This window comes from Lissotriton helveticus, chromosome 5_1 (assembly GCF_964261635.1).
Source record: "Lissotriton helveticus chromosome 5_1, aLisHel1.1, whole genome shotgun sequence".
Lineage (NCBI taxonomy): Eukaryota > Metazoa > Chordata > Amphibia > Caudata > Salamandridae > Lissotriton > Lissotriton helveticus.
This window is the reverse complement of record NC_136065.1, coordinates 88,997,994-89,010,455: the sequence shown is the minus strand read 5'-3', so window position 1 is coordinate 89,010,455 and position 12,462 is coordinate 88,997,994.

Genomic DNA, 12,462 nt, shown 5'->3' with positions numbered 1-12,462 from the left:
AATTTAGAGGGTACACCCAAAGGCAGTACCATTCCAAGAGCCACATCTTTCGTGCAGTTATGCTCATTGGAATAAGTCCCATTAGACAAAAAGAAAAACCCGGCGTGTGCATAAACTGGCCTATCATAATCCACTGCAGAGTACTGGGAATTCATTCCAAAAGTACTAGGATCTTCTGGATTCACTAAAGAGAACGTCTCTTTATACAATATCATCCCTGAGCAATTGATGTACAATGAAGTGTCAGGACTGTTGGTAATAGGACAGCAAGCAGCGTATTAACCAGCTTCCCGAGGAACTGTCAATTCCTTATAATGCCAACACACCAATGTTATATTCTGTTTGTACATATAGAAATGATCACTATTATTTTTATCACAATCAGGGTAACCTCCTGCTGGTTTTCTATAATATAGGCATGGCCCTGAATACCCAGAACCAAAAACTCCTTTAACTTCTACAAAGTCAGGTGGTCGAGTGTATGTATAATTTACAAGTGGCCATGGATAAGCAGTCCAGACTAGTGACAGATTCAGTTGGGTAACAAGCTGTACCTTCACCCAAAAACTTCTTATGTGTCTCCATGAATATATTGCTCGAGGCAGCTCTCTTGTTTCTTTTCGGGGAAATAACATTACCCGAATTATGTAACAGTACATTTGGATCATTTTCCAAAACCCATGATACCCCACACCGTATTATTATCAATAGAACCACAAGAGCAACACAAATCTTTTTTCTTTTCCGGGTCCACATCATAATATGCTGTGCAATAGGAATTACTGCTTGCTCCCCCTCAGCAACCTTTCTACCAAAGGGATGCATAATGAACTACAAAGGGGCAAAAATGCAACAGAATATATACGTTCCCAGTGTCTGTCATAGCCTTACTGGTACAGGCTCCTATTGTTCATCAAAAAGTTGGCACTCTTTAGCACTGGCGATTGAGCTTGCTCTCTTCTAAGCTCTTTTAATCCATCCCACATCGATAACGGTGCTATACTCACAAGGTATACTTCCAGTTCTCCTGACTAAAGTCCTAACAATAAGGGCAAGATAAAGGCAAACAACTCCACTACTATTTTATTTCATTGGTACTGAACTCATTACTACCTATCTTGTGCAGTCCATCCCTAATCTTTCTTCTTCTTTGATTCAGTTTCCCTCAACCAAGGGCGCAAATTGTACCTAGTGGCCTCAGGCACTGTATGATCAACAAACATTCTTCTCTTTCGCTTGCGTCCAAGTCAACTGAGCGTCGCTAAAGGGAATAAACCTGGGCGTCTGTTCGCACTCTGAATTAATCACCCACGCCGTCCTTCACCCATTGGTCGTATGACAGTGGTAAGGGAACCCGCCAACTGTGGGTGGCATTTACCCAGTTCTTCTGACCAGCGACCTTACCAGCCGTCCGTGTCACCAACAGTACCTGTTTTGGGCCCTCCCAGTGTGGTTCTAAACTCTTCTTGTACTGGAAGTTCCAGAGCAAAACAAAGTCACCAGGCTGAATATTGTGTCCGGGTCCTTCTAGTATAGTAGGTAGGGATTCCCGCACCTGTTGATGAATAATGTAAACTTTCGGATAACTAGCCAAGATAACCCAGCAGCACAGGATATTCAATATCCAAGAACTCTTGACGCCCCAGACATTTGCCGGGTGTCCAAACCTTATAAGGTGACAATCCTGTTCTAGAATGAGCTGTTGTCCTTGTAGACAAAATAGCATCTGGACATTTCAACACAGTTTTCTCCTGTATTTTTGCTAATTTCAGCTTGAGAGCACCATTGTACTTCTCAACCAATCCCGCTGACTGTGAATGATTTGCACATGAAATTTCTGTTGAACGTGCAACCCTTCACAAAGCAATTTAATCACCTTTGCATTAAAATGACTTCCGTTATCACTCTAGATAACTCTGGGCAAACCAAAACGAGGGAAGAATTCTTTAAGGAGCACCTTTTCCTTTGTAATGGCTAAATGGTCTTTCCTGGGGTAGGCCTCAACCCTTTTACTAAATGCACATATAACTACCAAAACATACTTTAAATCAGTGGTTCCCAAACTTTTGACTCCTGAGGACCCCCATTGTGTCACCACTGGAAGCCGGGGAACCCCAAGCAATTTGTATGATTTACATTTCAAACATTAAAATAGTAATTCAATAACAATAAACACACGTGTGCACACAAAACAATTACTCAAATTACTAAGTATTTTAGTATTTTATATTGAAAGAATTTGCAAAAAACAGGAAGGTTAGTGCTGTATCTCCGTGACTAACTTTAAAATGGTTGGTTTTATTTCACAGTACGAGGCTCCTACCAGGGCCAGACTGGAAACCCAAAGCAGCACTGGCAAATGTTTTCAGACCAGTCCCCGTACAGTGCACACCAAGTGCACCAAGTGAGCCTGACCACTACAGAGGGAGCTTTGGGAGGCTCTACCCCCAAGAAAATTTAGGAAACAATGGTGCATTCTACAATAAATTTATCATTATATATTGAATCGTATCAGCTTTTAAAGAATAGTAAATGATGGCCTTACTATGCTCCAGGATCCGACAATCTTTGTTGGGGTTCTTCAATGATTCTCTTATTGTCACCCTCCAACAGTGCCTCTCATCTCTCCATAGCCCCTCTGTAACATGTATTTCGTTTGTTTTATAGCATCTCTCATACCATTGAAGGATGTCAGAGCACTTTACATCACACACATATAGGGGGCAGATTTACAAGCCCCTGCGCCACGGGTGTGTCACAAAAAGTGACGCACCAGTGGCGCATTTTAGTGCCCCATATTTCCAAGGCAGGAAAAGCCACCCTGCGAGACTTTTCCTGGTCTTGTAAATATGACCCATTAGCACACAGCACTTTGTGTGAAAGGGCGTTCCATGGGTGTTGCTGTGGGGTTTCCCACGCAACACCCATGAAACCAGTCACATTTCCAGATTTACTAGAAATCATAAATCTGGAAATGTGTCTTAATGCTATGCCTCCCCAGGGGAGGCGTAGGGAAGCGCAACGAGGAGAAAAGTATTAATTTCTCCTCGTTTTTTCCTCTTTCTGCAGAATGCAACACGCATAGAAAGAGGATATCACCTCTGGTGATTATTTTTGTACAGGAAAGTCTCCCTTCCTGCACATAAACAATCAGTAAAACAATGACGTTTTGCAAGCTCTATGTGTGCTAATGCAGCACACTTAGAAATTGAAAAACGCAATTTTTGAACCCTTCCTGCATATAACCAATCTCCCCACAACGCAGGCATCCTTGCACCATGGTGCAAATGTGCCTGTGCATGCGCATGGCAGCAGTTTGTGCGCCAGTGCAGGGGCAAGCACAGAGATAGGACGTCTTGTTGTAAGTGTTTCGCATCCCTGTGCTTTGAAAGGGACTCAGTGCGGCACAGTCAAATGGCTTGCGGCACACACTGAGTCACTTTCCTTGTAAATCTGCCCCATAGAGACAATGATTACATAAGGCAAAGGCGACTACAAGGTGTAGGATTCACATGTCATTCATACTGATAGGCAATTTTTAAGAGTGCTTGGTCTGGAGAAGCACAAACTCAGGAATCCGAACATAACACAGTGGTTAGCATTGACTTTAACAATAAAAATGTATTTCCACCCAAATAAACCTTTTTAGCAGCATCAGGATAATGAAAGACTTGGAAAAAAACATATGTTTCTAACTTGTACCATGCAGTTTGCAAAAAGCTCTCTGATGACAGTATATAGGTCACTGTGCTAGATTAAGATTGTCACTTATGAACTGTACAGTAACAAAAGAATCTCTGACAAAAGCAGTAACCCAATAACCTATGCACATAAATAACTGTTTTTTAAAATGCATGGTACACGTTGTTTGCAGTAGGCATATTAACCCTCTGTGCTACATTAGATAAGTCAAAGCTGCCACTTGACAAAACACTCATCTCTCTCCAGCAGGTACATTAATCACTGACGTTTTATTGTAGCTGGAAAACTGCTAATTCTAAAAGGAACTTTTTTGTGTTTTTAAAATTACTGCCTGAAGACCCCCTGGGAAAGTGCCACTGACCCCTGGGGGTCCGCGGACCACAATTTGGGCAACACTGCTTTAAATGATTGCATCTCTCCAATTCAATATAATCCATTTGGAAGAATGCAAAAGGAATTGTTAGTGGTGCAAAATTAGCAGGTGTTGTAGGGGTACCCTTAACTGGATTATGCATCATAAATGCAATATTTCACTAAATGGGCGGCAGTTTTCGAGATGTTGACATTATGACACACACAGGCTAACAATTTACAAATTACTTTTGCACTAATATGAGCTGGGCCATGTGCCATAGTAACCACGGGAAGAACATATGCATTGGGCAACATTCATTTCTGTTTTCCCGATTTATCAATCCAACACCCATCTTCATCCAACTGTGCTGTACTCCCCTGCCATTTTGCTAGTTCCTCTATTGTGGCTTCATTTTGTATCTCATTCACACTCTCGAGGGTCTTTTCAAACACAACAACCTTTGGAACCCGCCTAGCTGGACCTGCTACAAACATGGGTTTCATTTTCTAAATGCTCGTATTTACTGATTTTGAAATTGTGTGAAGTTAAAAAGAAGTCCAGCCTAGATGATGAATCATATTTTGGGGAATGACAAGAGTATTCACGTTTAAACTGGTTTTTAAAACGCCAATTGTCAAGTATATCTAGATCTTTCTTACAACCCCGCAAAGTGATAGCGACTTGTGGTTTATTATTTTGTCTTCGGTCTTTTTTTGTTGAGTCAACCGTGGGATTTTGTAAGAAATTAAAATCACCTCCCCATATTATTTGACCAGGTATGCCTGACAGTGCTTGCTTTAATTGTAAAATAGGGAGAGGGTCATCTATGACTGGTGTGTAAATTGTAGCAAGTATTATATTTGTCTGATTTATTTTCCCATGCAAGAATGTCCATCTACCACTCATATCTGAATGTGATGCTTCAGCATGAAATTGAACGTGCTTGCCTATAAAGATACTCACACCCCTGATACAGATGAACAATAAAAACCCGCCCAATTTTTAAACATTTTACTAGAATCTGATAGGGTCCGGTGGTGTGTCTCTTGTATAAAGATCACGTCTAGGTGGTGACCTTTTAACCAACTTTCTATTGCACACCTTTTACGTTATTCAACCCATTAGCATTCAGAGACAGAAATGTCAACTTACTCCTATTCATAGTGTATTAAGAAACAGGAAGTCATTGCTTGTTTTTGTCCACAGATTACAGCTGATACCAGCTAAAGTGCAGCTTTGTGCTCTATGTGCAAAAAAATGCGTCTCTAAAGTGCGACTTGTGCAAAATATGTAAATATAGCGTGGCCCGGAAATCCCCTATTTATTTGGGATTTATGGATTTAACATCCGCCTTCGATTTTGTAAACAGGTCACAATTATGGTCTATACTTTTAAAATATGGGATGGACAAAATTTTAGTACACTTTTTAGCGTATTTGCATAGGGATCTAAAGGCACGGGTGCGCATTAGCAACAGCGGGGAGGTGACTGAGGACATCATCATTGGCAGGGGCGTCAGGCAGGGGTGCGTACTAGCCCCACTGCTGTTTATTTTATACATCAATGAATTGCACAACTCCCTGACAAAACTTACAAATGATGTCCCTAAGATTAATGGCAGCACCCTCCCTGCACTTTTATACGCAGACAATGCGGTCTTAATGGGCCGCACTCCAAATGCACTACGCACTTTAATAAAGGGCTTTGTGGATTTTATGGCTGCTTTAGATCTCCGTACTAATTTTAATAAATCTTTTATAATGGCCTGTGAACCAAAGAAACACCCTATTAATTATTTCCTGATAGGAAATGATCGTTTACAAAGCACCTGCACTTTTCCCTATTTGGGCATGGTATTCGCTCATGTCTCACACAGCAGAGGTAAATTTGCTCAAGCTATTAATTGTGTTCTCTCCTTACCTCAGCAAGGAAAGGCAGAGGTAGTACAACCTATTATTAAAATCTTCAAATTGCAGTGTATCCTCTGTGGCAACTTATGGGGCTGAGGTTTGGGGATACTCAGATTGTAAGGGCATCCAAACCGAGGAGAACAGATTTTGTAGAAAATTGTTAGGAGCCCAGATTAATGCATCTAAGTATCTATAAAATCAATCAATCAATCAGAACATTTGTATAGCGCACTACTCACCCGGAGGGTCTCAAGGCGCTGGGGGGGGGGGGGGTCCGCTACTGCTCGAACAGCCAGGTCTTGAGCTGCTTCCTGAAGGCGAGGTGGTCCTGGGTCAGGCGGAGGTGGGTCGGGAGGGAGTTCCAAGTCTTGGCGGCCAGGTAGGAGAAGGCCCTTCCTCCTGTGGTGGCTCTTCGGATGCGGGGGACGGCGGCGAGGGCGTGGCTGGTCGATCGAAGCTGGCGCGTGGGAGCGTAGAAGTTGAGGCGGCTGTTGAGGTATCCTGGTCCTTGGTTGTGTAGGGCTTTGTGTGCGTGGGTGAGGAGCCGGAAGGTGATTCTCTTGTTGACCGGGAGCCAGTGCAGGTCTCTCAGGTGTCCGGAGATGTGGCTGCAGCGGGGGATGTCCAGGATGAGTCGTGCTGAGGTGTTCTGGATCCGCTGGAGTCTCTTCTGGAGTTTGGCGGTGGTGCCGGCGTAGAGGGAGTTGCCATAGTCCAGCCGGCTGGTGACGAGGGCCTGGGTGACCGTCTTCCTGGTTTCGGTGGGGATCCATCGGAAGATCTTGCGTAGCATTCGCAGGATGTTGAAGCACGACGAGGAGACGGCGTTGACTTGTCTGGTCATGGAGAGGGAGGAGTCCAGGATGAAGCCCAGGTTGCGTGCGTGGTCAGTTGGTTTGGGTGCGCTGCCCAGGGCGGGGGGCCACCAGGAGTCGTCCCAGGCGGAGGGTGAGGATCCCAGGATGAGGACTTCCGTCTTGTCCGAGTTCAGTTTCAGGCGGCTGTTCAACATCCATTTGGCTACGTCTGTCATCCCTTCGTGCAGGTTGGCTCGGGCGGTGGCGGGGTCGTTGGTGAGGGAGAGGATCAGCTGGGTGTCGTCTGCGTAGGAGATGATGTTCAGGTTGTGCTGGCGTGCGATGGCTGCGAGGGGGCTCATGTAGACGTTGAAGAGAGTTGGGCTGAGCGAGGAGCCTTGAGGGACGCCGCAGATGACTTCGGTGGCTTCCGATCTGAACGGGGGGAGGCGGACTCTCTGTGTCCTTCCGGCGAGGAAGGAGGTGATCCACTCCAGTGCCTTCTCCTGGATTCCGACGTTGCTGAGGCGCTGTACTAGGGTGCGGTGGCAGACAGTGTCGAAGGCCGCGGAGAGGTCCAGGAGGATGAGGGCCGCTGTTTCTCCGTTGTCGAGCAAGGCTCGGATGTCATCTGTAGCTGCGATCAGGGCGGTCTCGGTGCTGTGGTTGGCCCGGAAGCCAGACTGCGAGAGGTCGAGGGAGCCGTTCGTCTCGAGGAAGGCGGCCAGTTGCTTGTTGGCGGTCTTCTCGATGACTTTGGCTGGAAACGGGAGCAGCGAGATGGGGCGGTAGTTCTTGAGGTCGGTAGGGTCTGCTGATGGTTTCTTGAGTAGAGCGCTGAGTTCGGCGTGCTTCCAGCTCTCCGGGAAGGTGGCGCTGTCGAAGGAGGTGTTGATGATGTCCCGCAGGTGGGGTGCGATGACAGCGTCGGCCTTGTTGAAGACGTGGTGAGGGCAGGGGTCTGTTGGAGATCCGGAGTGGATGGAGTTCATCGTGCGGATGGTGTCTTCGGTGCTGATCGGGGTCCAGGCGCGGAGGGTGGCGGTGGGGGGCGGTGGTTCGGTCGTGGCGTGCGTTGGTTGAGTGCTGAAGCTGTTGTGTATGTCCGCGATCTTGTTGTGGAAGTAGGAGGCGAGGGAGTTGCAGAGGTCTTGCGAAGGGGTGATGTCGTTGTTTCCGGCGTTGGGGTTGGAGAGCTCTTTCACGATGTTGAAGAGTTCCTTGCAGTTGTGTGCGTTGTTGTCCAGTCGTTCCTTGAATGCGGTTTTCTTGGTGGCGCGGATCAGCTGGTGGTGTTTTCGGGTGGCGAGCTTGAGGGCAGTCATGTTGTCCGGTGTTGGGTCTCTGCGCCAGGTTTTCTCGAGTGCTCTGCAGTTCTTCTTGGAGCTCTTGAGTTCGTCATTAAACCATGGGGCTTTCTTGCTGCCGGGTCTGCTCGGCTGGGTCTTCAGAGGGGCGAGGTCGTCTGAGCAGTCGCTGATCCATTTCGTGAGGTTGGTGGCCGCTTGGCTGGGGTTTGTTGTGCTGGTGGGAGGGTTCTTGCTCAGGGAAGTAGTGAGCTGGTCTGCGGTGATCTTGTTCCAGCTTCTGCGGGGAGCCTGTTGCTGGAGATGGTGGAGCGTGGTCCTTCTGTAGCTGAAGTGGACGCAGCTGTGGTCCGTCCATTGGAGTCCCGTGGCGTGGCTGAAGGCGATGTCCTTGCTGGAAGAGAAGATCGGGTCGAGTGTGTGTCCGGCGTAGTGGGTGGGGGTGGTCACCAGTTGCTTGAGTCCGAGGTTGGCGAGGTTGTCCAGCAGGGTGGTGGTGTTGCGGTCGTTGTTGTTCTCCAGGTGGAAGTTGAGGTCTCCGAGTAGGATGTAGTCGGTTGAGGGGAGGGCGAGCGGGCTGACTAAGTCGGCGATGTCCTCGCTGAATTGTGCGCGTTGTCCCGGGGGTCTGTAGATGAGGGTGCCTCTGAGGGTGGTCTTGGGGTTGACGTGGATCTGGAAGTGCAGGTGTTCGGCGGGTGCGAGGTTGTCGTCGGTGTTGGTCGTGATGCGGATGGAGTTCCTGTGGATGATGGCGATGCCTCCTCCTGTCTGGTATATCTCCCATGGGGAGCTGAATCCAACATACATAGAGGACTTTATTAGAGCCCGGCCCGCTATCTTTTGGCTCAAAGTATGGAAGAACCCTGCAGCTATCCTAACACAAAATATAATATCTGACTGCTTCAGCTGTGATAAGGGGTTGGAAATTCCATGGCTTTCAGAGGTGTGCGAAAGCCTATTGAGTGTAAACCTTGAGCACCTCTTTGTAAATCCCAGCGACCGGGGTACCATAAATAAAAAATCACTACAAAAGATGTTGTATAAAAAGTATAACATGTTAAGGAAAGCGGAAGAGCTGCCCAAACAGTCAGTGGGAAGGTATGTCGATAGAAAACACCTCATCCATTTTACCATCAGGATACCTTCTTAGGAATTTTAGTCGCTGGGAGAGACGATTACTGTTTAGGTTAAGAGCGGACACTATGAAATAAATGCTCTGTTTTCCATTAGGGTACACTACCAAACTTGAGCAAACGATGTGCCCATGCGATATTCATAGCAAACAAACAAACCATGGCACATTTTCTGTTCTTTTCTAATTTTTACCAAATGTACACCAAATTTTTGCCTGCTTATTGACCACAAAACAGCTTATATCAAAATACTTAGTCTGGAAGAAGATGTTTTGGTCATTCGAGTATGCTCATTTCTGAAGGCAGCTTTACGGGCCCGCTCTAGCATGCATAATGAATGAAGTTGAATCTTAGTACACATTGCTCAAATATGGTCTCAAGCAAACGATAACTTTATTGTGTATAATCCTCATGCCATTCCTTTTTTCTTATCTTAAATCGTATTTTGTATGTATCATAAAGATTTTAAAATGTAATGTAAATTTATGAAATGGACCTGTGCTTTTATGGATTCGATAAATGGATCTGAATAAAGATTTATTGAATTGAATTAAAAATATGCAAAGTATTTTTCCTACTAATATTACAACAATACTAAAACTACAATAGATAGGTAATATATGTTCTACAAAACAAGTCATTTCAGTTGTGCAAATTGTGCAAGTATTGAGCCAATACTATTATAGTAGTTGTGCAAAATAGCACTAATGTGCAAATCGCGCAGTTGTTGTATCAGTTGTGCAGAGAATATTTAAAGTGCAAGTCGCGCAAACATTATACCAATATACCATGCCTGAGTTAAGCAAACCGAGTGCGTCAAAAAACAACTTTCCATAGCAGCATTATGCGTCCTAGAAGAAAAATAAACCTTTCCCTTTGTCTATAAACTCTCTTTTTCTAACTGCTTCACCCCCACCACCAACCACCCCTTTCTGCCCTGGAAGAAGGGGAAATCCAAATTGTCCCACTGTCCTTCCCTCCTTCTCCTTCTTTTTACTGGATGCCATCTTATTGCATCCTGGTGCGTCCCCTGGTTTGCCTCCCCTCCACCCTTTCATAGGAACTCTTTTCAACTATTTACCATAACCCTAACCAAAAATTACTTATTACTTTTTTTTTTCATGATGTACGTATAAACACAGAGACTTCTTTCCCTTATATAACCGCACTCATTAAGACGGAAATAATTCTAGGAAGTACCAAGAAGATGGTATTTCAACAAACTCAATCTAGCAGAGAAGCAATGGTGTGCAGAAATTGAGAAGGAGATAAGGGTCTTTTTTAATATAAACAAGAGTTCTGCCCCAACTAACATAGTATGGGATGCTTTTAAGGCTACATCGAGAGGCATAATCACCTCCAAAGAGATACCAAAACAGAAGGCCAAAAGGGAGGAGAGAATAGCTTTAGAAACTAGGCTGGCCCATGCAAATCAAGAATATTATAGAAATAGGACCCCAGCCACTAGGCAAGAAGTACTCCGTGCTAAAATAAAAATGAGGGAATTTTACTATGAACTAGGGAATATGGCAAGTAGGTTGTACCTTCAGAGAAGTTATGAAGAAAGCGAGTATACGGGGAGATGGCTAGCCAGGCAAACAAAAGAGAACAAAGTCCGTAATAGAGTTGATTGCATACAGGATGAAGTAACTAAAGCTCTGCATGAAGACTAATCATCAATAGGTGAGGTGTTCCTTAAACATTATAAATATATATATCAGACATCTCACCAGGTCGCATTAGAAACCATCAACGACTTTTTACAGGAATTGCAAATCCCAACGTTAGGAAGTAATTATAAAGAGCTGTTGCTAGCCGAATTTACAAAAGAAGAACTAGATGTGGTTATCAGCTCCCTGCCCAACTGTAAAGCCACTGGGGTGGATGGTATTTCAGCAGAATTTTTTAAAGCATTTTTTACAACACTTTGCCCTGATTTTTTAACACTTGCCAATTACTTACCACAAGGGGGAGGGGGGGACCCCCCAGCATCCTTTCGTAATGCAGTGGTGGTCAGTATTTTGAAGAAAGATAAAGATAGTGAAAACGTGAATTCTTATAGGCCAATAAGCCTTTTTTTAAATACTGACTATAACATTTGTATTAAACTGCTTGCCAATAGACTGAATAAGATGGTAGGATCATTTATTGGGACAGATTAGTGCGGTTTTGTAGCAGGGAGACAACTCTATACTAATACAATTTTTTTACTGGAAGCTTTGGATTTTTTTTAATGTTAATAAGGTGGAGGCACAGATCTGGTTTTTAGACGCAGAAAAGACATTTGATCTTGTCTCATGGAATTGTCTCTTTGCAATTTTGGAAAGGTTTGGTTTCCCGAATGAATTTGTATTTTAATTAAAGCAACTTTATATGAATTCCCAGGCGCAAATTTTAATCAATTCACTAAATGTGGGGACATGCCAAGTAAACAGAGGCACTAAGCAAGGCTGTCCACTCTCCCCGATTTTATTTACTCTATTTATTGAACCATTGGCAATCGCAATTAGGGAAAAAGAGCTCATACGGTTCTGGTTAGAGGAATGACCTATATAAATCTCTATGCAGACGATATTGTTCTCTTTCTGGACTCAAAGGTAGCCACTCAGTCAGAAGTTATGAGAGTGTTTGCAAACTTTCAAAAAATAGGCAGGCATAAAATCAATAAGACCAAAACAGAAATCATCACCCGCCCAAAGAGATATTTAAGGATTTATGTAACAGAGAAAGTAGAAGATCTCTATTCCCTAAATTATATTCCATTGCTGAAAAAGGTGAACTCTGTTAGTACGATGGACCCAGCTCACGTTATCAATAATGGGACGGGTTGCGTTAATTCGAATGTCTATCCCTCCACTTTTTAATTTTCTTTTTAGTGCAGCTCCCTGTGCAATACAGACTTCCTTTTTTAAGCAGATAGACTGTATGTTCTCCTCTTTCCTATGGGCAAATAAGGTACCAAGATTGGCACTCCGCACTTTAAGTTATCCGGTCGCAGAAGGAGGATTATCTCTCCCGAATATTAGAGGTTATTAGTATGCGACATTTGCACATCACAGTTTTAGATTCTTTTTTTTTTTAGACGCTCAAGAAGTAGATAATTTTTTTATGAAATGAAAAAGATTTTTAGGGAACACTATATTCGACCCTACAAGAGAGACCAAGTACCCTAAGAAAGTACGTTATAAGACCTTACAATGGCTACTTAAACAAAAACCCCAGCTTCTGGAATACTACAATATTTTAATAATTAAT